A 21754-nucleotide genomic window follows, 5' to 3' on the forward strand; every position below is an offset into this window, starting at 1 on the left:
ACTTGAGATCGGGAGTTTGAGACCAGCCTAGGCAATATGGTGAAACACCATCTCTACAAAATATTTTTTTAAAAAAAGAAAGAAAAAAGAAAAGAAAATGCTGAAGTAAAGTGAGGTGAAGTATCTTGCCCTAAATTTCATAACAAGTACAGAATAATACCAGAATTTTAAGATAGGCAGCCTGACCAGGGATGGTGGCTCATGCCTGTAATCCCAGCACTTTAGGAGGCTGAGGCAGGTGGATCACTTGAGGTCAGGAGTTTGAGACCAGCCTGGCCAACATGGTGAAACCCTGTCTCTGCTAAAAATACACAAAGTAGCCAGACATGGTGGCGCAAATGTAGTCCCAGTTACTCGGGTGGGTTGAAGCAGGACAATCACTTGAACCTAGGAGGCAGAGGTTGCAGTGAGCCAAGATCATGCCACTGCACTCCAGCCTGAGAAAGAGGAGTGAGATTCTACTCAAAAAAAAAAAAAAAAAAAAGAGGCAGCCTAACTGCCTATATTATAGAGCAGGCCTAATAGATGCCCTTTATTAAGGCACTGTGCTAGACCCTTCACATGTGTATAGTGACAATAATCTTATGGTGCTATTTACACATGGGAAAATGGGATTTAAAAGATCAGATAACTTTCCTTAAGTCACACAGCTAGTGAATAATGGAAACAAGATTTAAACCCAGACAGTCTGATTCCTATCCCCCAAACGAATACAGAGCTCAGGCTCCGAGCTGCACACATAAAAGATGCTTGCAAGTGATGATGAGCATTTTTTCGATCTAGAGCTAGATGTACCATATGACCCAGCCATCCCACTACTGGGTATATACCCAAAGGATTATAAATTACTCTACTACAAAGACACATGCACACGTATGTTTATTGCGGCACTATTCACAATAGCAAAGACTTGGAATCAACCCAAATGTCCATCTGTGACAGACTGGATTAAGAAAATGTGGCACATATACACCATGGAATACTATGCAGCCATAAAAAAGGATGGGTTTGCGTCCTTTGTAGGGACATGGATGCAGCTGGAATCCATCATTCTTAGCAAACTATCACAAGAAGAGAAAACCAAACACCGCATGTTCTCACTCATAGGTGGGAACTGAACAATGAGATCACTTGGACTCGGGAAGGGGAACATCACACACTGGGGCCTATCATGGGGAGGGGGGAGGAGGGAGGGATTGCATTGGGGAGTTATACATGATATAAACGTCATGCACATGTACCCTAGAACTTAAAGTATAATAAATAAATAAATAAATAAAAAAGATGCTTGCTAGCATCGTCTGCTGTTTGTTGGGGAAAGGATAAACTAATATGACTTTTTCATCTTCTAAAAACTTTTCTATTCTTCCTTCTAATTCAGTAGAAGCACACTGGAATATCGAGTTAAAACAGTTCCACGTGGGCGAGCAGGTATCAAGTTAAAACAGTTCCACAAGGGTGAGCAGGTAGATTTGTTTGGTCCGATAAGTCAGTCATCTTTGTCTTGTGTCTGGTAAAAATGAAGTTGTTTTGTCTCATTATGGCCCTGAGAGGTATTTAAGGTTCTATCCAGAGATATCTTATGTTTGTCATCTTTGTCTGACTACAAAAATAAAACCAATGGTGTGCTGCAGCTACAAGCACAAAGGTTGAGTGCATGAAGGTTGGAAGGATAAAAGATCAAGGGAGTGAGGGGATGTTTCTTAGCTATATTCATTGCGATGCCTTCCCTTCTTCCTCTTGTCTCTGTCACATACATGCTCCCCTAAAATTCACTAGGAACAGCCACCCCTGAGCACCTATATCCAGGCATTTTCCTATACCTCAGACCCTAGAAACAATTATAAGGGCAATACAGATGCTCCTCGATTTATGATGGAGTTACTTCCTGACAAACCCATTGTAGGCTGAAAATATCCTAAACCAAAAATGCATTTAGAAAACTGAACCCACCTTAAACAGACTCAGAACAGTCGTGTTAGCCCACAGTTGAGCAAAATCATCTAACACAAAGCTTATTTTGTAATAAAGTGTTGAATTTCTCATGTAATTTATTGAATTCTGTACTGAAAGTCAACAAAAGAATGGTAAGTGTACTCAAAGCATGGTTTCTGCTGAATGCATATAGCTTCTGCATTATCATAAAGTTGAAAAATTGTGAGTTGAACAGTCGAGGATCATCTGTATGTGTTTCCTCCATCTTCATTTTATCTTCCTTCTGTCCTACTTTTGTGGATGTATTCAAGCTTTTCTTTTTTCTTTCTTTTTTTTTTTTTTTTTTTTTTGAGACAGAGTCTTGCTCTGTCCCCCAGGCTGGAGTGCAATGGCACAATCTTGGCTCACTGCAACCTCTGCCTCCCAAGTTCACACAATTATCCTGCCTCAGCCTCCCAAGTAGCTGGGATTACAGGCCCCCGCCACCACGCCCGGCTAATTTTTTGTATTTTTAGTAGAGATGGAGTTTTGCCATGTTGGCCAGGCTGGTCTCAAATTCCTAACGTCAGGTGATCCACCTTCCTTGGCCTCCCAAAGTGCTGGGATTACAGGCATGAGCCTCCACATCTGGCCTTCAAACTATTCTTATGAGAGCTACAAATTCCTCATAAAAGCCTCTGCCCTGACTACACCTCTCCGTCCCTGCTTATGCTTAACCAACCCACTTGCTTATTCAACAATGATGTGTGGCTTCACACAGAGCCAGGCACTGTTTTAGGTTCTTGAGACACAATAATGAACAAAACAGACAACCATCTCCACCCTTGAGAAATTCACATTCTAGCAAGGGCAGGTAGGAAATAAACATGATGCATTATAAATGAGTAAATAGTTTATTAAAAGATCATTATTCTGTGTTTTAAAAAAGGAGAAAAAAGTTGGGCAGGGAAGAAGGATTAAAAGACCAAAGGGAAGAAGGAAAAAGTATGTTTTCAGTATTAAATAGTGTGGGCAGAGAGATCTCATTGAGGAGAAACTGGAACAAAGACTTGAGGTTGGTGAGAGAGTAAGCCAAGTAGGTAAACTAGGGAAGAGCATTCCAGGCAGAAGGAGGAGCAAACACAAAGGCTCCCCAGCAACAGTGTATCTGAAGGGTGCGAAGAGCTGCAGGGATGCCAGTGTTCTGCAGCAGAGTGAGTGAATGGGGAGACAATAGCAGGAGATGAGGTCAGCACAGTTACTGCACCGTAGCCTCAAGAACTTGGAGACTAATGTGAGGACTTGGGGTGTTACTCTGAGTGAAACTGGGTGCAAATAGAAGGTAAATTTCACTTTCTCCTGATTTAACTAATATAGACAGAACATTTCTCCTCTTTTAAGAAAACATATAAAAAATCTAAGAAATAACACAATGGGAAGGACCATGACATAACCAAGTTAATCTCCTACATCTAAAGTGTTTCCAACTTGCTGAGGGGAACAACTTCTTCTCTAAGATCTCCTTTAAACCCAGTGCTGTGGTCGGGTGCGGTGACTCCCGCCTGTAATCCCAGCACTTTGGGAGGCCAAGGTGGGCAGATCACCTGAGGTCAGGAGTTCAGACCAACATGCCAAAACCCCATCTCTACTAAGAATACAAAATTAGCCAGTCATGATGGCATGTGCCTGTAATCCCAGCTACTTGGGTGGCTGAGGGATGAAAATCGCTTGAACCCAGGAAGCAGAGATTGCAGTGAGCCAAGATCATGCCACTGTACTCCAGCCTGGGCGACAGCAAGACTGTATCTCAAAAGAAAACAACAAACAACAACAACAAAAACCCAGTGCTGTATCCTAATCACTATCCTCCCTTCAAAAACTATAAGAGAACTTTGTAGAAAAGCACATAATCCTGTCTTCAGATATATTCTTTTAGCTTGCATAAACTCTTGTGAAAAGATATTTTGTCAGTTAACAATAGGATTTTCCAGTCCTTCATGCTTGCTAATTGGGTCCTCAAGCTCTAGGACTTCGAGAACCCAAGACTTCCATAAAATTAAAAATGAACAAACACAATTTATTCTAACAAAAATGTGGCGATTTAGATGCCTAAAACATCAGGAATCTGGTTTAAAGCCACAAAGTTATCTTTCCAGCCCAGATTAATGTTTAAGTGGAGTGATTATTTTCATTGGTTCTCATTTTTGTGTAATTATTTAGCCATGACTTTCAACATTCAAGGGTAAATATTTATATTTATATTAAGATGGAGAACATTTCCTTCCGAAAAACTGCTAAAGCTACTTGGGTGAAGTGCAAAACCCCAAGGGAATGCCTGAGTTGAACAATTGATGAAATGCTGAATCAAGAATCCAGTGAATTCAGGGGAAAGGAATGAGAGGCTGTAGCAGACATACCCTTCAGGTGTATCAGGTGAAGGAAAAAGCCAAGCAGGTCAGGGGATCACCGAGCGGACAAGGAGAAAGAGAGGGAAGGAGGACACTGTGGAATAGGACAGCCAGAAAAAGATCAAAAGGAGCAAACACATCAGCTGTGGATTTTTAAAGTGGATTTCAGCAGCCTGTGCTCTGTACAGGCCCTCTCTACAACCCCACAAAGGCACAGATGACACATAGGTCATAGGCACCCTTCAATCATTTAAACTTTTTTAAAGCAGTCATGAAGAAATACAGCCATGAAATGTGGAGACATACAATTCTCTCTTAATAAATAGTAATAATACTTCTCCTTAGGTGTTTTCAGTGCTTGAATGGCTCACCATGCTTTATCTCCTCCCAGTGAAGGAAGAAATGAGTATCTATTATTAACCCCAGGTTGCAAGGAATGACATCACCAAGGCAACAAGAAAGCAAAAGGCTGAGAAAGGAAAAGAGAGCATGTTAACTAGATCACAGGACAGGATTTTTCAACCTCGGCACTACTGACATTTTGGACAGCATAATTATTTGTTGAGAGGTTGGGGCAGGATGGGGATGGCAAGAACCCGTCCTGGGCACTGCAGACTGTTTAAAAATCACTCTGTCCTCTACTCACTAAGCTGCCAATAGCACCTTCCCATTCATGACCATCAAAAATGTCTCCGAGCTTTGCTAAATGCAAAATCACCCCCAGTTGAGCCCAGCTCTCAGAGTGTGACCCACTTGTGCCATACGTAACTCTTTCCTCATTCTCATCCCCAAAACCCAGCTAAAAATAATAAGGAGGCTGACATATCTGTACTTTTGAAAACTAGCACTAGAGTGGCAATCAAAAAGTCAATAGAAATAAAAAAATAAACTTCAGAATTCTAGTTAGATGCTGTCCAACCTTAATGTTTTTGCAGCAACTACATAGATATTTCATATTGACAAGAGACTAATTTATATAAATGGGTTTTTGTTTATGTGATCGAGAAATGTAACCCATATGAAAAATTTTATCAACTGCTGAAAGGAACTAGAAGGCTGAACCTTTTATTTGCTTGGTCAAAAGGTGAGTTTCTTTCTTCCCGTCTTCTTTTAAGTGAAATAAAGACATAGTTTGAAAACACACCTGCCCATTTGGCTCAATAGTTGAGTCTTGTCTGGCTGTAGTGTAAAAATAGGCATTCCTCTGTCTAAACATGAAAATAGCACTTCCTCAACAAAAGCCAAAGCTTTTAGAACGACAAAAGATGTTTACTTTCATAAAAAAGCCTTTTCCTCTAGTGTTTATTTGAGGATTGTGTAGGTGTCCTAGCAGAAGTAAGCAGGTATATAAGGCTCAGAGACAAGCCTGTGACAGCATGCTTCCTGCAGCAGCTGAGACAGGCTTGTGATCGTCACAACTTTCTACATGTTAGGTTGAGAATATACACTGGTGTAATGGACATCTTCCCCTTTTCATAAGTTGTAGTCATATTGAAATAATAATAAAGATCAAACTAATTGTCTAATCTTTGTGAGACACATTATATTCACTTATTCATTTGTTTATCCAACAAATCATTATTCAAAATCTAACAAGCAATGTTCTAGATGTTTAAATGTATTGGTGAACTAACAAAAAAAAATTAAAAATCTCTGCCCTTGCGGAGATGTTAAAAAATAAGATGGGCAGGCTGGATGCAGTGGTTCATGCCTGTAATCCCAGGAGTTTGGGAGGCTGAGGCAGGTAGATCACCTAAGATCAAGAGTTTGAGACCAGTCTGGCCAACATGGTGAAATTTCGTCTCTACTGAAAATACAAAAAAAATTAGCTGGGCGTGCTGGTGCATGCCTGTAGTCCTAGCTTTTCGGGAAGGCTGAGGCAGAAGAATCACTTGAACTCAGGAGGCGGAGGTTGCAGTGAGCAAAGATCATGCGCCTGTAATCCCATCACTTCGGGAGGCCGAGGTGGGCAGTTCACCTGAGGTCAGAAGTTCAAGACCAGCCTGGCCGACATGGTGAAACCCCATCTCTACTAAAAATACAAAAATTAGTTTGGAGGCACACTCCTGTAATCCCAGCTACTCCGGAGGCTGAGGCAGGAGAATCACTTGAACCTGGGAGGTGGAGGCTGTAGTGAACCGAGATCGTAGCTCTGCACTCCAGGCTGGGCAACAGAGCAAGCCTCCATTTCAAAAAAAATAGAATAAAATAAAAATAAGATATAGATATATAGATAGATATAGATGGATATAGATATATAGACATGTGTATACCATTCGAAGGTTAGAAATGAAACAGGGCAGTGTTGGCAAATTTTCTGAAAAGGGCCACGTAGTAAATTGTTTAGACTTTGTGGGCCACATTGTCTCTCAACTCTGCCATTGCTGGACAAAAGCAGTCATACTCAAGGTGTAAAATAAAACAATAACAACAAATGAGTTTGGCTGTGTTCCAGTAAAACTTTATTATTTACAAAAACAGGTGGTTGGAGGTCATAATTTGCCAACCCCTGAAATGTGGTAAAGGGAATCAGGAGTTCAAGAGGGTCATCAATTTTAAATAGGATGATCAAGGTGATAATATATTCAATCAAAAACTAGAAGGAGGTGAACAAGTCAAACTTGTGGTTATATAGAGGAAGAACATTCCAGGTTGAGGGGCAGCCAGTGCAAAAGTCCTGTGGCAGCATATTGTCCAGTGCATTTTGGAGCTCAGCAAAGAGCTCTCTGTCTGGCTGAGGCAGAATGATGGGCAACCCTATTTCTAACCACCTCACTGGTATCACAATTCATTTTCTTCTTTCTTCCTTTCCACTCCATCCCCTTTCTGTTGAATGAAATGTGTTACTACAATGAGTAAGGGCTCAGAAATAGGCTTTTTCCTGACCTAGGAAATGTAAGAGGCATTGATGTGTTCTATTTTGTCCCCATTAAGGCTTTGGTTCAACTCAATGCTGAGAACAGAGATGACAGATGAAGGCAAGAATACCTAACCGCAGTGGTTTCCTCTAGCAACCTTTTACCAACACATTCTAATCCTCAGCAAAACCAGCAGAATGAAGATTTCTGATCAGAAAGGCAACTATAAAATACTGCCTTATTCACTTGGCCTGTTTATTCCTGGAGTGTTTTTCAGAGGGAGCTGGATGTAACTTTTTATAGGACCAGAAGGTAGGACTGTAATTTCTAAATTGTCAATAAACCCATCTACTAGCAAGTACTTTATAACTCTGGATCCTTATGTGCTGTGAAGGAAAAATACCTTGAGCCTTCAGATGCCAGCAGAGCAAAGCCAGTCCAGGTTCTCAAGTCCACAGGCTCACCCAGAGTGGGACAATACACCTTGTGTCCAAGAGTGAGAACCCATGGGCATGAGGGAGCCTTGGCAGGGATGGCGTGGTGTGAAATCTGTTTTTATTTGATTCGAGATGGAGTCTGCTTATAATGCAATTTTGAATAACTTTTTATTTATTCCATCTTATTCCATAAGATATGTTTCTTATGAAATGATAACATATCAAGGGATATAGGGTAAAACAAAAACATGGGTAAGATTAGCATGCATATAGAAACAGAACTATCATTTGACCCAGCAGTCCCATTACTTGGTGTATACCCAAAGGAATAGAAATCATTCTACCATAAAGACACATACACACATATGTTCACTGCAGCACTATTCATAAGAGCAAAGACGTGGAATCAACCTAAATGCCCATCAATGACAGAATTTTTTAATTTTTTAAAATTTTTTAATTTTTTTTTTTTTTTTTTGAGACGGAGTTCCCCTCTATCACCCAGGCTGGAGTGCAGTGGTGCAACCTTGGCTCACTGCAAGCTCTACCTCCCAGGTTCACACCATTCTCCTGCCTCAGCCTCCCGAGTAGCTGGAATTCAGGTGCGTGCCACCACACCCAGCAATTTTTTGTATTTTTAGTACAGACGGGGTTTCTCCATGCTAACCAGGATGGCCTTGATCTCCTGACCTCGTGATCCACCCATCTCAGCCTCCCAAAGTGCTGGGATTACAGGCGTGAGCCACCATGCCCCGCCAGATAGAATTTTTAAAAGTGTGGTACATATACACCATAGAATACTATAGTGTTCAGTATGGAATATGATGCAGGCTTAAAAAAGAATGAGATCATGTCTTTTATAGGAACATGAATGGATCTGGAGGCCATTATCCTTAGCAAACTAATACTGCATGTTCTCACTTAGAAGTGGAAGCTAAAGCTGGGCATGGTGGCTCACGCCTGTAATCCCAGCACTTTGGGAGGCCGAGACAGGCAGATCATGAGGTCGGGAGATCAAGACCATCCTGGCTAACATGATGAAATCCCATCTCTACTAAAAAATACCAAAAATTAGCCGGGCCTGGTGACGGGTACCTGTAGTCCCAGCTACTCGGGAGGCTGAGGCAGGAGAATGGCGTGAACCCGGGAGGCAGAGCTTGCAGTGAGCTGTGATGGCGCCACTGTACTCCAGCCTGAGCGACAGAGTGAGACTCCGTCTCAAAAAATAATAATAATAATAAGTGGGAGCTAAATGATGAGAACTCATGGACACAAAGTGGGGAACAACAGACACTGGGGCCTACTTGAGAGTGGAGGGTGGGAGGAGGGAGAGGATCAGGAAAAATAACTACTGCGTAGTAGGCTTAGCATCTGGGTGACAAAATAATCTGTACACCAAATCCTCATGACACAAGTTTACCTATATAACAAACCTGCACAGGGACTCCCGAACCTAAAAATGAAGTTTAAAAAAAAAAAAAAAGATTTTACAGGGCGCCAAAACTTCACTCCCCACTTAAACCTTGCTCCACACCTTTCCCATCCACATAAAGTGCATTTTGGCTCCCTGGAATTCTTCCAGTTGCCAGAATGCACCGTCTTCTCCTCAGCAGGTGGTTCCTCTTCAGGTCAGGAATGCCAGAACCCTACCTCCTTTCCCTTAGGAAACGTTCACACATCCTCCGTCCCAAAGGGGACTTCTTCAAATGAAGTCCCGTCTTGCTATGCTCTTATAGTGAGGGCCCTTCCCTTCATAGCACTTTTCAGTTTGTGCATCTATCTGAGTAATAAATAAATATCTGTCTCTTCCTCTAAACTGGAAGCTTCGTGAGGACAGAAATCCTTCTCCTTTTGCTCCCCATCATATCTCCATCAGCCAGCTGTCACATACGGGCACATGTGGGCACTTCGTACATACTGGTTGAATAAATGAAGCCTCCCAGCAGTCAAAGGAAAGAGAAAAACCTAATAAGTTAAAATATTTACAAAGTCAATATATCAAGACAGACAGCTTTTCCTGCACTCTGAGTTTTAAGCAAAATTTCTCCCATGGGTCCTCAAAATTTCTTCCATAGGTCCTTAAAAACAGAACATTGTATGAATTTGTAGACAACATTTTTATGTTGATATAATAATGCATTTTTTTTTTAATTTTTTTAATTTTAATTTTTATTTTTTGAGAGAGAGTTTCACTCTTTCACCTTGGTTGGAATGCAGTGGCACGATCTCGGCTCACTGCAACCTCAGTCTTCCAAGTTCAAGTGATTCTTCTGCCTCAGCCTCCCAAGTAGCTGGAATTACAGGCACCTGCCACCACACCCAGCTAATTTTTGTATTTTTAGTAGAGACAGGATTTCACCATGTTGGCCAGTCTAGTCTCGAACTCCTGACCTCAGGTGATCCACCCTCCTCAGCCTCCCAAAGTGCTGGGATCACAGGTATGAGCCACCACCCCTGGCCTAATAACACATTTCACAATTCAGTACAAATAATTCTACAGGACCCAAAGCAACGTGATCCAGGAGCACAGTTCTCTCAGGGGTCTGGTTTCATGCAAAGGTAAAATAACATGAGAGAAATTGAGCGAGAGGGACTGCACATCCTTCAGGCCCTCCTCCATAAGTATTTCTTCCAGTCAGGATTATGGTCTGATTGGATAGCTGAGAGGTGAAGGTTACAGTCTCTGTGAACACAGAAAGGGCAGATCCACATGCAGTCTTTGATCATCAGCTGGAAACAGAATGATAATTCAATTGACCATTGTTCAGGATGGAGCTTTCTTCATTCAGCTGGAGAAAGAATGCGTCCTTGTCTCATTCATTTAAGGATGACTGTGGTTCATACTCCCCTCTTGTGGCCACTTCCAAGTATACTGGCCTGTACCCAGGAGCCCGGTAAGGCAAAAGAGATATCAAATTCTTTTATGTAAGTTATTTAACCTAGGAATCGCTCATTCTTTTTTCCTTCTAGAAGTCAGACCAGTTTTTAAAAATTAGCAGATGTTGAACAGCATGTTAAAACGAGGGTCAAACATATTAAATCTTCATTGGTCAATATTTTAAAATGTTTAAAAGGCTCAATATTTGGGCCAAAGAAGGTAGACAAATGACGCAAATGCATGAGAAGCCTGATGGTTCCTTATACATTACCCTTCCTGAAGTGTGTTTGCCTTCTCTCAATTTGGTTCCCTTCAAATCTAACACATCCATAGATTTGGAACTTTTGGGGCATTTGGGAAGGAATGATCTGGTGAATGAAGCAATCAATAGAGTTGCAAACGCTCATTTTACAAATATTTAAGTACTTGCCACTGTGGGGAATCAAGGTTATATAAGAAATGATCCCCGACAGGGCACAATGGCTCATGTCTATAATCCCAGCACTTTGGGAGGCTCAGGTGGGAAGATCACTTGAGCTCAGGAGTTTGAGACCAGCCTGACCAACACAGGGAGAACCCCATCCCTGGAAAAAAGAAATCTTTTTTTAATTAGCTGGGTCTGGTGGCTTAAGCCTGTAGACCCAGCTACTTGGAAGGCTGAGGTAGGAGGATTGCTTGAGCCTGGGAGGTCAAGGCGGCAGTGAGCCATAATTGGCCATGGCACACCAGCCTGGGTGACAGACAGGACAGAGCAAGTCCCTGAGGAAGGAAGGAAGGAAGGAAGGAAGGAAGGAAGGAAGGAAGGAAGGAAGGAAAGAGAGAGAGAGAGAAAGAGAAAGGAAGAGAGAGAAAGAAAGAGAAAGAAAGAAAAGAAACAGGAGTGAAAGAAAGGAAAGAAAAGAAAGGAAGGAAGGAAGGAAGGAAGGAAGAAGGAAGGAAGGAAGGAAGGAAGGAAGGAAAATAGATAAATAGATAGATAGATCCCTGCTTGAAAATATTACCCAGTAAGGGATAGGGGACCTCTATACAAATAACTGTGTTACACAATGAAAAGTGAAAAACGCCAGAGAAAAAATTAAATGAATATGCTATTCCCCTATGACACAGGACAGAGTCAGAGATGGGAAGTGAGGGACAAAGGGTGATGAGCCACTCCTTCTGAGCCAGCGCACCCTATCACACTTACTCTGAGCAGAGTGTTCCAAGCACTTTATGAAGAATAATACGTTACTGAAGTTTAGAGAAAGAATAACCTCTTATCAGACATAGCAAAGAAGGCTTCTTGGAAAGGAGACATCTAAAGTTCGACCTTGAAAGATTGGTAAGATTTAATTATGAAAGTTTCCAGCAGAAGAAGCCACCTTAGTCAAAGGATTGAGACAGAAAATTACAAAGCAAGGAAAGGAGAAAAAGTTAATGTTCACGTAAGTGAAGGGAAGATATTACATAAAGTGGCAGATGGCTTTAACATGCCTGGCTCACGAGTTTAGAATTGACTTGGTAGGCAGTGGGAAGCTATTGAAAACTTTTAAGCAGGAGAGAGGAACATGATGTGAGTTACACTTTGAGAGGGTGAAAATGTTTAAAATAGTGTTTAAGATAGATTGGGTTGGAAAGAGAAGGAAGTCTCTGGAACTCTGCTCAAAACTTAGTGTTCAGCGGCCCAGCCCAGCTCACAGACCTGTTTTATTTGGCACAAGGGCTGTTGGTCAATATTTAGTAATCCCATAAAATGTTAGATCTCTGGTTTCTCTCTAAAACAGTAAAATGATCAGACAATGTTGGGCTGCCATTTCCCGGTGACAATAAAGCTACAAGAATTGAGTAGCGGTTGCCACCTTCAGATGGACTACATATTTTCCATTTCCCAAGTCCCAGGCACCCCCTCTTGTCTTCCTAATGCAAAAGCCAGCTGCCAGTCATCCCTTCCTGTGTTGGGAGGGTGTCATTTTCTTGCTTCTGGCCCCCTTCATTAATTTCTGTGGTCTCCCTGGCCCTTGAGGGCAATTTGCATTTGTGGATGTGAGTTCAGAGGTAGGGAAAATAGTCAGATGTGAAGTGATCGGGGCTTTCATCAGGGATTTGAGCATAGGAATGAAAATGGGCATGTGCAGGAGATATTTGTCCTGTGCTTTTACAGATCTCAACCCACTTTAGCACACAACGTGAGAAGCACTAACAACATGGACAGAAAGCTTATAATTATAAAGAGTTTGACTGCATGTCCTCAGAAAAGTAACTGTAATGTTTTCAAAAAGTTATTCTTCTGTGTTCTTTTATAAATGTTTGTAGAGTAATGAATGCTGTTATAAATATTATATCGCGTTCTTAGAAAATCATTCATGACTGAGTTTCTCCAGCTATAAATTGTAATTGCCAATCAATTACCCCACAGTAAATTGTGTTTTTTTTCAGGCATGAGACGTGTTTCAGTCAATTGTTGAGGATCATTGGTAAAAGGGCAAAATTGGTTCAGGAGTAGCTAGAACTCTATTCTTTTATATATAAAACACAGATAAAGATAATAGTATATAAATAGATATACAGTGTATCTGGAGTATTAAAATTTCATGGTGGGAGGAGACATTTAGGAAAAAGTTCAAAAAGCTCCTTGGGAGAGTGATAATGAAAATAAATTTTTGAGAAATACTGAGCTAGCGAGGACAGGCATTGTGCAAATCATTCATTTTTGTCTCATTTCAAGTTGCCAGCCAGTTAATGCCGATGTAGACTCTAAACAGTCCGAAGCTGGCTCTCCTAACATTTGCTAGAGACCAAGCCTCAGCTATATCCCTGATGTTGTACAATCAGACCACGCAAAATCTAAAAAACCCATTGCTCCTTCACAAGGGAAATATCAACAAAAATTAAAATACCGTTGCTCAAAACCAACAAGAAAACACAACCACTGGAACAAATTTCCAGAATACGTTTGCATCATTGCACAAGCAGTACTTCTTAGTCTAAAACATCTTGCTCTGGGAACTGAACACTACAGCCAAGAAACCATCAGACATTTGGAGAAGGGCGGCATTTGGCTAATAACAGCAAAGTGACCTCACCCATGAGAAGGCCCAAGTATAAACTTCTGTCCTGGTGAACAAGACACAGCCTGCAAGTCAAATGCACAGAAATATAAAGTCCAGCTGCACCTCACTTGGACAAGAGATCTGTACACCAGGCGATTTGATACATTGGGCTCTGTGTCTAACCTAAGGTGAGGTCAGAATGAAAAAGTTGCTACATAGCTTATGCTGCTATTACCCAGCCAATCCAAATTCCCCCAAATTCAATGAGGGCTCTGTCTGAGAAAAGACAACGGCATAAAACTCAACGGACTTATGTGAGCAGCTGCTGTGTTTGCATAGCTTGACTAAAGGGATATATTTCACCCGTCTGCCTGAAAATCATCATTCTTCACAGAGAGTATTAGCAGTTCATGTGAAAAGAGGAGGCGGTCTATATCCTATTAGAGGTTCCATGACACAGTCTTCAACAACATTCAGCTTTCTTATTGGCCTTCATCATCATTATCGTTATTATCATATATTGAACCCCAGCACTATGCAAACATCATCTCTTTTCCTCGCAGGTACTCTATTAGACAGGTATTTTTATCATCCTCATTGGACACATGAGGATAATGAGTCACACAGAGAGAGGTTAGTAACTTGCCCAACATCGCACAGCTAGGAAGCATCAGAGCTGGAACTTGAATTCAGGCCTTTCCAACTTATCAATTTTCTGCTGTACTTCCTCCAGGGAGAGCAAGGATTTTGAACACACTCTCCTTCCTCACAGGGCTTGATTGGTGTAATTTAGCTTGAGGAATAGAAATTATTTCTGGTAGTATTCAGTGGCATCAGTGATTAGCAAAAACCCCCCAGGCCTTTTTTTTATGTCTTATGATAGTCCAGCACCTGATAGGGAGGTAGCATGAAGGCTTAATGGGTTAAAAAAACAACAGGCAGTGAATTTCAACTCCAAATGTCCTTCATTTTAGAACATACCAATTCTGAATCAAAGCACTGGATACACATAACTCTTTGGGCTGGAACTCACGCACATGTCTAGCACTCTGGCAATAAATCTGATAGTCCATGTTCACAGCAAATACCATCAGGCTAGATTCTTTCGGATTTTTCTCTACAGAGTTTGGTGAGAGTATGGCCCTGCTTCCTTGATTTTAGAGTTTTGGCCCCCAAAACTTGGAGAAAATAAAGTTCTATTGTCTTAAGCCAAACAGTTTATGGTAAATTGTGATGGCAGCCCTTGGAAACCAATACAGATTTTGGTACTGAGAATGGGGTACCACCATAACAAATTCCTAAAAATGTTGAAGTGGATTTGGAATTGGATAATGGTGGTAGTGGGAAGAATTTTTAGACACTTTTTTTTTTTTCCATTTTTTTGAGACCGAGTCTGGCTTTGTCACCCATGCTGGAGTTCAGTGGTGCAATCTTGGCTCACTGCAACCTCCGCCTCCCAGGTAAGTGATTCTCATGCCTCAGCCTCCCAAGTAGTTGGGATTACAGGCACAGGCCACTGCGCCTTTAATGGAGATGGGTTTTCACCATGTTGGCCAGGCTGGTCTCCAACTTCTGAGCTCAAATGATCCAACCACCTCAGCCTCACATAGTGCTGGGATTACAGGCCTGAGCCACCACTCCGGGCCTAGACACATGGTTTTAAAGAGTCTAGATTGCCTTGAAAAGATTGTTGGGGCCGGGCGCGGTAGCTCATGCCTGTAATCCCAGCACTCTGGGAGGCCGAGGTGGGCGGATCACAAGGTCAGGAAATCGAGACCATCCTGGCTAACACGGTGAAACTCCGTCTCTGCTAAAAATACAAATAATTAGCCAGGCATGGTGGCAGGCGCCTGTAGTCCCAGCTACTCGGGAGGCTGAGGCAGGAGAATGGCATGAACCCAGGAGGCGGAGCTTGCGGTGAGCCGAGTTCGCGCCACTGCACTCCAGCCTGGGCGACAGAGTGAGACTCCATCTCAAAAGGAAAAAGAAAAGATTGTTGATGGAAATGTGGACGTTAGAGGAGATTCCAGGAAGGGCTCAGAAAGAAGTAAGGAGAACTGTAGATAAATCGTCTATCATCTTAGAGAACATGTATTTGTCACAAACAGAATGTTGGTAGAAATATAAAAGGTGATTCTGGTGAGGACTCAGAGGAAGTGATGATCATGTTATTGGACACTGGCGGGAAGGCGATTCTTGTTATAAAATGGCAGGAACTTGACTGAATTATGTTCTACTGTTGGGTGGAAAGCAGAACTCATAAGTGATGAACTTGGATATTGAACTGATGAGATTTCCAAACACAGTGTGGAAAATGTGGCCTGGTTTTTTCTTGCTATTTATAGTAGAAAATGAGAAGAAAGAGATAATTGGAGGAAGAAACTGTTAAGCAAAATATAACTTGATGACTTTGGAAATTCTCAGCCTATCCAGAATGCAAATGGCGAGAAAGCATGCTCTGGGAAGAACACCAAGAGTTTGGCTAAACAACCTTTTGTTATAGAGATTAGATATGTGAGTGTGACCTATGGATTCAATCAACCTTCTCAGCAGGAGGCCAGAAATACAAGTGGGTTTATCCAGGAAAAATCCGTGCAGCACCTTCTTATCTGATGGCTCGGACCCCCATGAATTGCATAGGAAACCAATAATGTTTTTAAGAATGTTATATCAGCAGAAAATATGCCAACCTGGGCTTCAAGAAACAGAGGCAGGACAAAATGAAGGCTGTAGGACTTTCAAAATTCTATGTGACTGCGAACTCGTGCTATCTGTCAAGGAAAAGAAAAAATGATTCCTGCTGGGCACAGTGGCTCACATGTGCAATCCCAGCACTTTGGGGGTCCAAGGCAGGCAGATTGCTTGAGCCCAGTTCGAGACCAGGCTGGGCAACATGGTGAAACCCCATCTCTGCCAAAAACACAGCAATTTGCCAGGTACCATGGGACACACCTGTAGTCTCAGCTACTCCAGAGGCTGAGGTGGGAGGATCACTTGAACCTGGAAAGCAGAGGTTGCAGTAAGCCAAGATCATACCACTGCACTCCAGCCTGGGTGACAGAGTGAGATCCTGCCTCATTAAATAAATAAATAAATAAAAATAAAAACATGTCAATTGAGGAAAATGACGAGACAAGTCTCAATAATTTTAGGAGATTTATTTACCCAAGTTAAGGACGCACCCGGGAGATAGGTCTATGCCTTTCTCTGAAGATGATTTTGAGGGCTCCAAATTTAAAGGGGAAAGGGTGGGATATTGAGAAGCACACAGTTTTCATGTAAGAGAGGTTAGGGAAAATAGTCATTTATGCCTTTTCCTGACTCCATGAATCTACATTTTTTTTACATAAGATGACAGAAACAAAACGGGCAGAGGAAAAATGTGGAGAATCTGCATTTTACATCAGATAACACAAACAAAATGGGGTCAGGGAACAGTCAGATAAGCATTTGTGTCTGGTGGGCCAGAGCAGACTGCACCTGTAAAGATAAGCTATCAATTTGCATTGCCATGGTAAAGTCATAGGAGCTCACTAGGAATTTCCTTGTGGGCAAAATATGGGGGGGGCATGTAGCTTTTCATTTCATCTTGTAGCCATCTTATTTACAAACCAAACAGGGAGGCAGGTTTGCATGACCCAGTTCCCAGCTTGACTTTTCCCTTTGGCTAAATGAGTGTGAGGTCCCCAAATTTAATTTCCTTTCACACATGAATAAATGCCTCCTGTAATAGGCTGAATTGTGTCTCCTCCAAACTCATATGTTGAAATACCTCAGAATGTGACTATATTTAGAGATAGGGCTTTTCAAGTAACTAAGGTAAAGTCAAGTCATAAGACTGGCCCCTAATCCACAATGACTGGTGTCCTTATAGGAAGGGATTAGGATACAGATACACACAGCAGAAGGACCATGTGAAGGCACAGCAAGATGGTTATCTGCAAGCCAAGGAGAGAGGCTTGGAGAGAAACCAACCCTCCTGACACCTTGACCTTGGATTTCCAGCCTCTAGAACTGGAAGGAAAACAAATATCTGCTGTTTAAGGCACCCAGCCTGTGGTATTTTCCTATGGCAGGCCTAGCAAAGTAATACAACTCAGAAGATAGTTCAGGAGCTGGTGGGGTTCCTGCAGGCACTGAGGGCAGAGCCTCTGTGGGCCAGGGGCAGAGTACTGAGCCACAGAGGATTATTCTCAGGCCTGAAATACGATGGAATTTGGCTTGCTCTGTATTGAACTTGCTTGGAACAAGTGACGCTTGTCCATTTATGTATTCCTTCCATTTTCTCCATTTCAGAATGAAACTGTTTACACCATACCATTGTATTTGCGGAGAGATAACTGGTTTTCTACTTTCATAGATGAGGAATCGGGATGAATCATACCGAGTCTCACATACACCTGATTTAGATGATGATGATTTTTGACTTAATGATATTTAAATGAGATTTGGAATTTAGAGTTAATGCTGGAATAGTTTCAGAAATTTGAAATGGGTTAAGAATGAGACGGATGTATTCTGCATATGGAAAAGACATGAATTTTGGGGGACCAGAGAATGGACTATAATCGGCTGAATTGCTCCCCAAAAAGATATGTTCAAGTCTCCATCCCTCATACGTGAATGTGAGCTTATTTGAAAATACAGTCTTTGCAGATGTAATCAAGTTAACATGAGGTCACATTGGATTACAGTAAACCCTGAATCCAATGACTGGTATCCTCACAAGAAGAGGGCACACAGAGATTCACAGGAGATGCACAGGGAAAGAAGGCCATGAGAAGAGGGAAGCAGAGACTGGTGTGATGCAGCTATGAGCCAAGAAATACCAGGCGTTTCTGGAAGCTATGCACTGGAAGTCAGGAAGAGGCAAGAAAGTATTCTTCCCTGTGGCATTTGGATGCAGCAGGTGCCTGCTGACACCTTGATTTCAGACCTTTAGCCTCTAGAACTTCAACAACATACATTTCTGTTGTTTTAAGCCACCCAGTTTGCGGTAATTTGTTATGACAGCCCAGGAAACTAATGCAAACCTCTTATAGCTCTTTAGAACCATATGATTGTGTGACACTAAGATAATCTAACCCCTTATGTTTCTGTAATCCCAGTTGTCTCAATTATTTGTATCTTTATAGGGCTGCCTCTTATTTTTGCCCTAATTTTCTCTCCCTTCCCCGCTTTATGTCTTATATCTGCCCTGCCATGCTTTCTTTTAAAACTTTGCTCTGCCCCTTCTATCTTCTTTTCTTCCTTCTTCCTAATACTTTCTTTCTCAACAAGGTCTCCTTCCATTCCTGATGAAAATCTGTTTTCTGGTTCTCTTGCCTGTGGTTCACCCTCCGGATGGGAGGAATATATCTCCCCATCCCACTGAAGTCAGATGTGGTCAAATGACTTACTTTGATCAACGAAATGTAGGCAGAAGTGATATATATTACACCCAGGCAGAAGCTTCACAAACCAGGCATATTTTGCCGTATCTCTTTTTCTTCTGCCAAGGGAATTGGTCCATCAGCCTAGACTCCAGAATAAAGACATGCAACAGAATTACAGCAGACCTGCAATAAACATGCAGCATGAATGGAAAAATCAAAACAAAAATTTGTTGTTGTAAGGATCTGTTATTTGGGGATTATTTGTTGCTACTGCATAACATGTTCTTACACTCCCTAACATTCAATGAGAACACTTTCCAGATCTCCCTTTTATCTAATGAATAAAGATCAAACTGCTTAGCCTGATACCTGAAATCCATTAGCCCTGGCCAGATGCAGTGGCTCACGCCTGTAATCCCAGCACTTTGGGAGTCTGAGGCAGGTCACCTAAGGTCAGGAGTTCGAGACCATCCTGGCCAACATGGTGAAAGCCCGTCTCTACTAAAAATACAAAAATTAGCCAGGTGTAGTGCCACACACCTGTAATCCCAGCTACTTGGGAGGCTAAGGCAGGAGAATCACTGAAACCCGGGAGGCAGAGGCTGCAGTGAGCCGAGATCGGGCCACTGCACTCCAGCCTGGGTGACAGAGCGAGACTCTGTCTCAAAAAAAATAAAAAATAAAAATAAAATAAAATAGAATCCACTAGTCCTAACCTATCTTTCTCCTTTTATTTTAACTTACCTTGCTTCAAAGTTTATTACTAAAAAAAAGCAATTAATTACATTACACATTATATTTAATTTGTTAAATATAAAATGCGTAATGTAATTTTGTGAAATACAATGTGTAATGTATAAATATAATGTGTAATGTGTAAATATAATGTGTAATGTGTAATATAATAATTACCACATTATACTTAACAAAATATTGTGCACATTTTGCTACTGTCTTACTTGTTAATTGCTCTCTGTATATCAAGCATCTGCCTAAGACCAAATAGAGGGCATGACTAAACCCATAGAAGTGCTGGCCTGGGACAGGATAGCTAGAATAAACTCCTGCAAGAGCCCATAGTTAGAAAATGACCCAGTAGGTTAATAATCAGCACAGAGCTGAGAGATCTGAAATGGTTCAGTGCCAAGTTCTTTTTTTTTTTTTTTTTTTTGAGACGGAGTCTCGCTCTGTCGCCCGGACTGGAGTGCAGTGGCCGGATCTCAGCTCACTGCAAGCTCCGCCTCCCGGGTTCCCGCCATTCTCCTGCCTCAGCCTCCCGAGTAGCTGGGACTACAGGCGCCGCCACCTCGCCCGGCTAGTTTTTTTTTTGTATTTTATTTTTAGTAGAGACGGGGTTTCACAGTGTTAGCCAGGATGGTCTCGATCTCCTGACCTCGTGATCCGCCCGTCTCGGCCTCCCAAAGTGCTGGGATTACAGGCTTGAGCCACCGCGCCCGGCCAGGTGCCAAGTTCTGATAGTACTTTGGGGGTGAGGAAATTCCACAGGCAGAGATCAGTAACTCAGCTGGAATTGAGACCTTAAAATGGGTCCCAGAAGCAAGACCCACAGAGAACTAAATATCAAGGTCTTAAAAACAAAATGGAAAAAATATTTTAAATGTAATGGGGTATTATGGACTGAATTATTTCCCCCAAAATTCATAAATTGAAGTCCTAACCCCCAATGTTACTATATGTAGAGACAGAGCCTTTAAAGAGATAAATTAAGGTTAAATGAGGACATAAAAGTGATCTAATCCAACAGCACTGGCATTCTTATAAAAAGAGGCAGAGACAGCAGAAGTACACATGCCCAGGGGAAGTACCGTGTGAGGACACAGTGAGAAAGTGATCATCCACAAGCCAAGGAGAGAGGCCTCAGGAGAAACCACCCCTGCTGACACATTGATCTTGGACTTCCAGCCTCCAGAACTGTGAGAAAATTAATTTCTGTTGTTTAAGCCACCCAATTTGTGGTATTTTGTTATGTCAGCCCTAGCAAACTAATACATTGGATAAGCAAGGAAGAGGATCCTACAGGCCAGGTCCTGGCCAAGATCAGTACAGACACTCTGTTTTCACTGCAGCTTTTTCACTCACCCATACTTACCTCCTTCCTGGGGATCTCCACTATTCCAAGGGAATCATGTGACCTTCTGACAATGAGTGTATGCCTTGGCTCTTAGACTCGTAATAGGCAGGAACTACATTTCCTTTATATCACCCAGAGGCTTCTGCTATATGTAACAAAGAGGTTCTGTATATGCTTGAGGATTAATTAATGTGTTCTCTGCTCCTTCCCCAGAATTAGGGGTTATTAACTTCATAGAATCCCTGAGAGGATATTGGCGGGGGGTGGGGTGGGGTGCGGGTTTCATAGATGGGTTTTAGGAGCTTGCCCACAGTTTTCATCAGATTCTCAAAGGGAATCCTAAAAGGTAAAAAAAAAAAAAAAAAAGAAAATCCACTTAGATGTTGACATCTGTCACATCCTCTGACCAGCACTGATGTTATGTCTCTTCATGTACGGTAACAGAATGAGCTTTTTGCCAAAGTTTTGCCAACCCATTTAGACGTCTCATATGTTTTCTAAATCTGGTCTATAGCTCCATCTGTTAGGTGAGTATTGTTGCGGGTTTATTGTCCTCAGCATTCTGAACTGTAAACTATTTTAGAAAGAACAGCTTCAGAAACAATAAGAGTTTGAATATCTGCCAACAAACATTTCCAAATAAAGCTATACTCAAAAGACACTGCGAATTCAAAGGCCTTTTTTTTAATTCATTTTTCTCTCTTGTTATAAGAAACACACTGGGTCTTTATTAGTCATGTTATAAATTAATAAGACTTCCGAT

This window comes from Trachypithecus francoisi, unplaced genomic scaffold, assembly GCF_009764315.1.
Source record: "Trachypithecus francoisi isolate TF-2019V2 unplaced genomic scaffold, Tfra_2.0 Lachesis_group1, whole genome shotgun sequence".
Taxonomy (NCBI): domain Eukaryota; kingdom Metazoa; phylum Chordata; class Mammalia; order Primates; family Cercopithecidae; genus Trachypithecus; species Trachypithecus francoisi.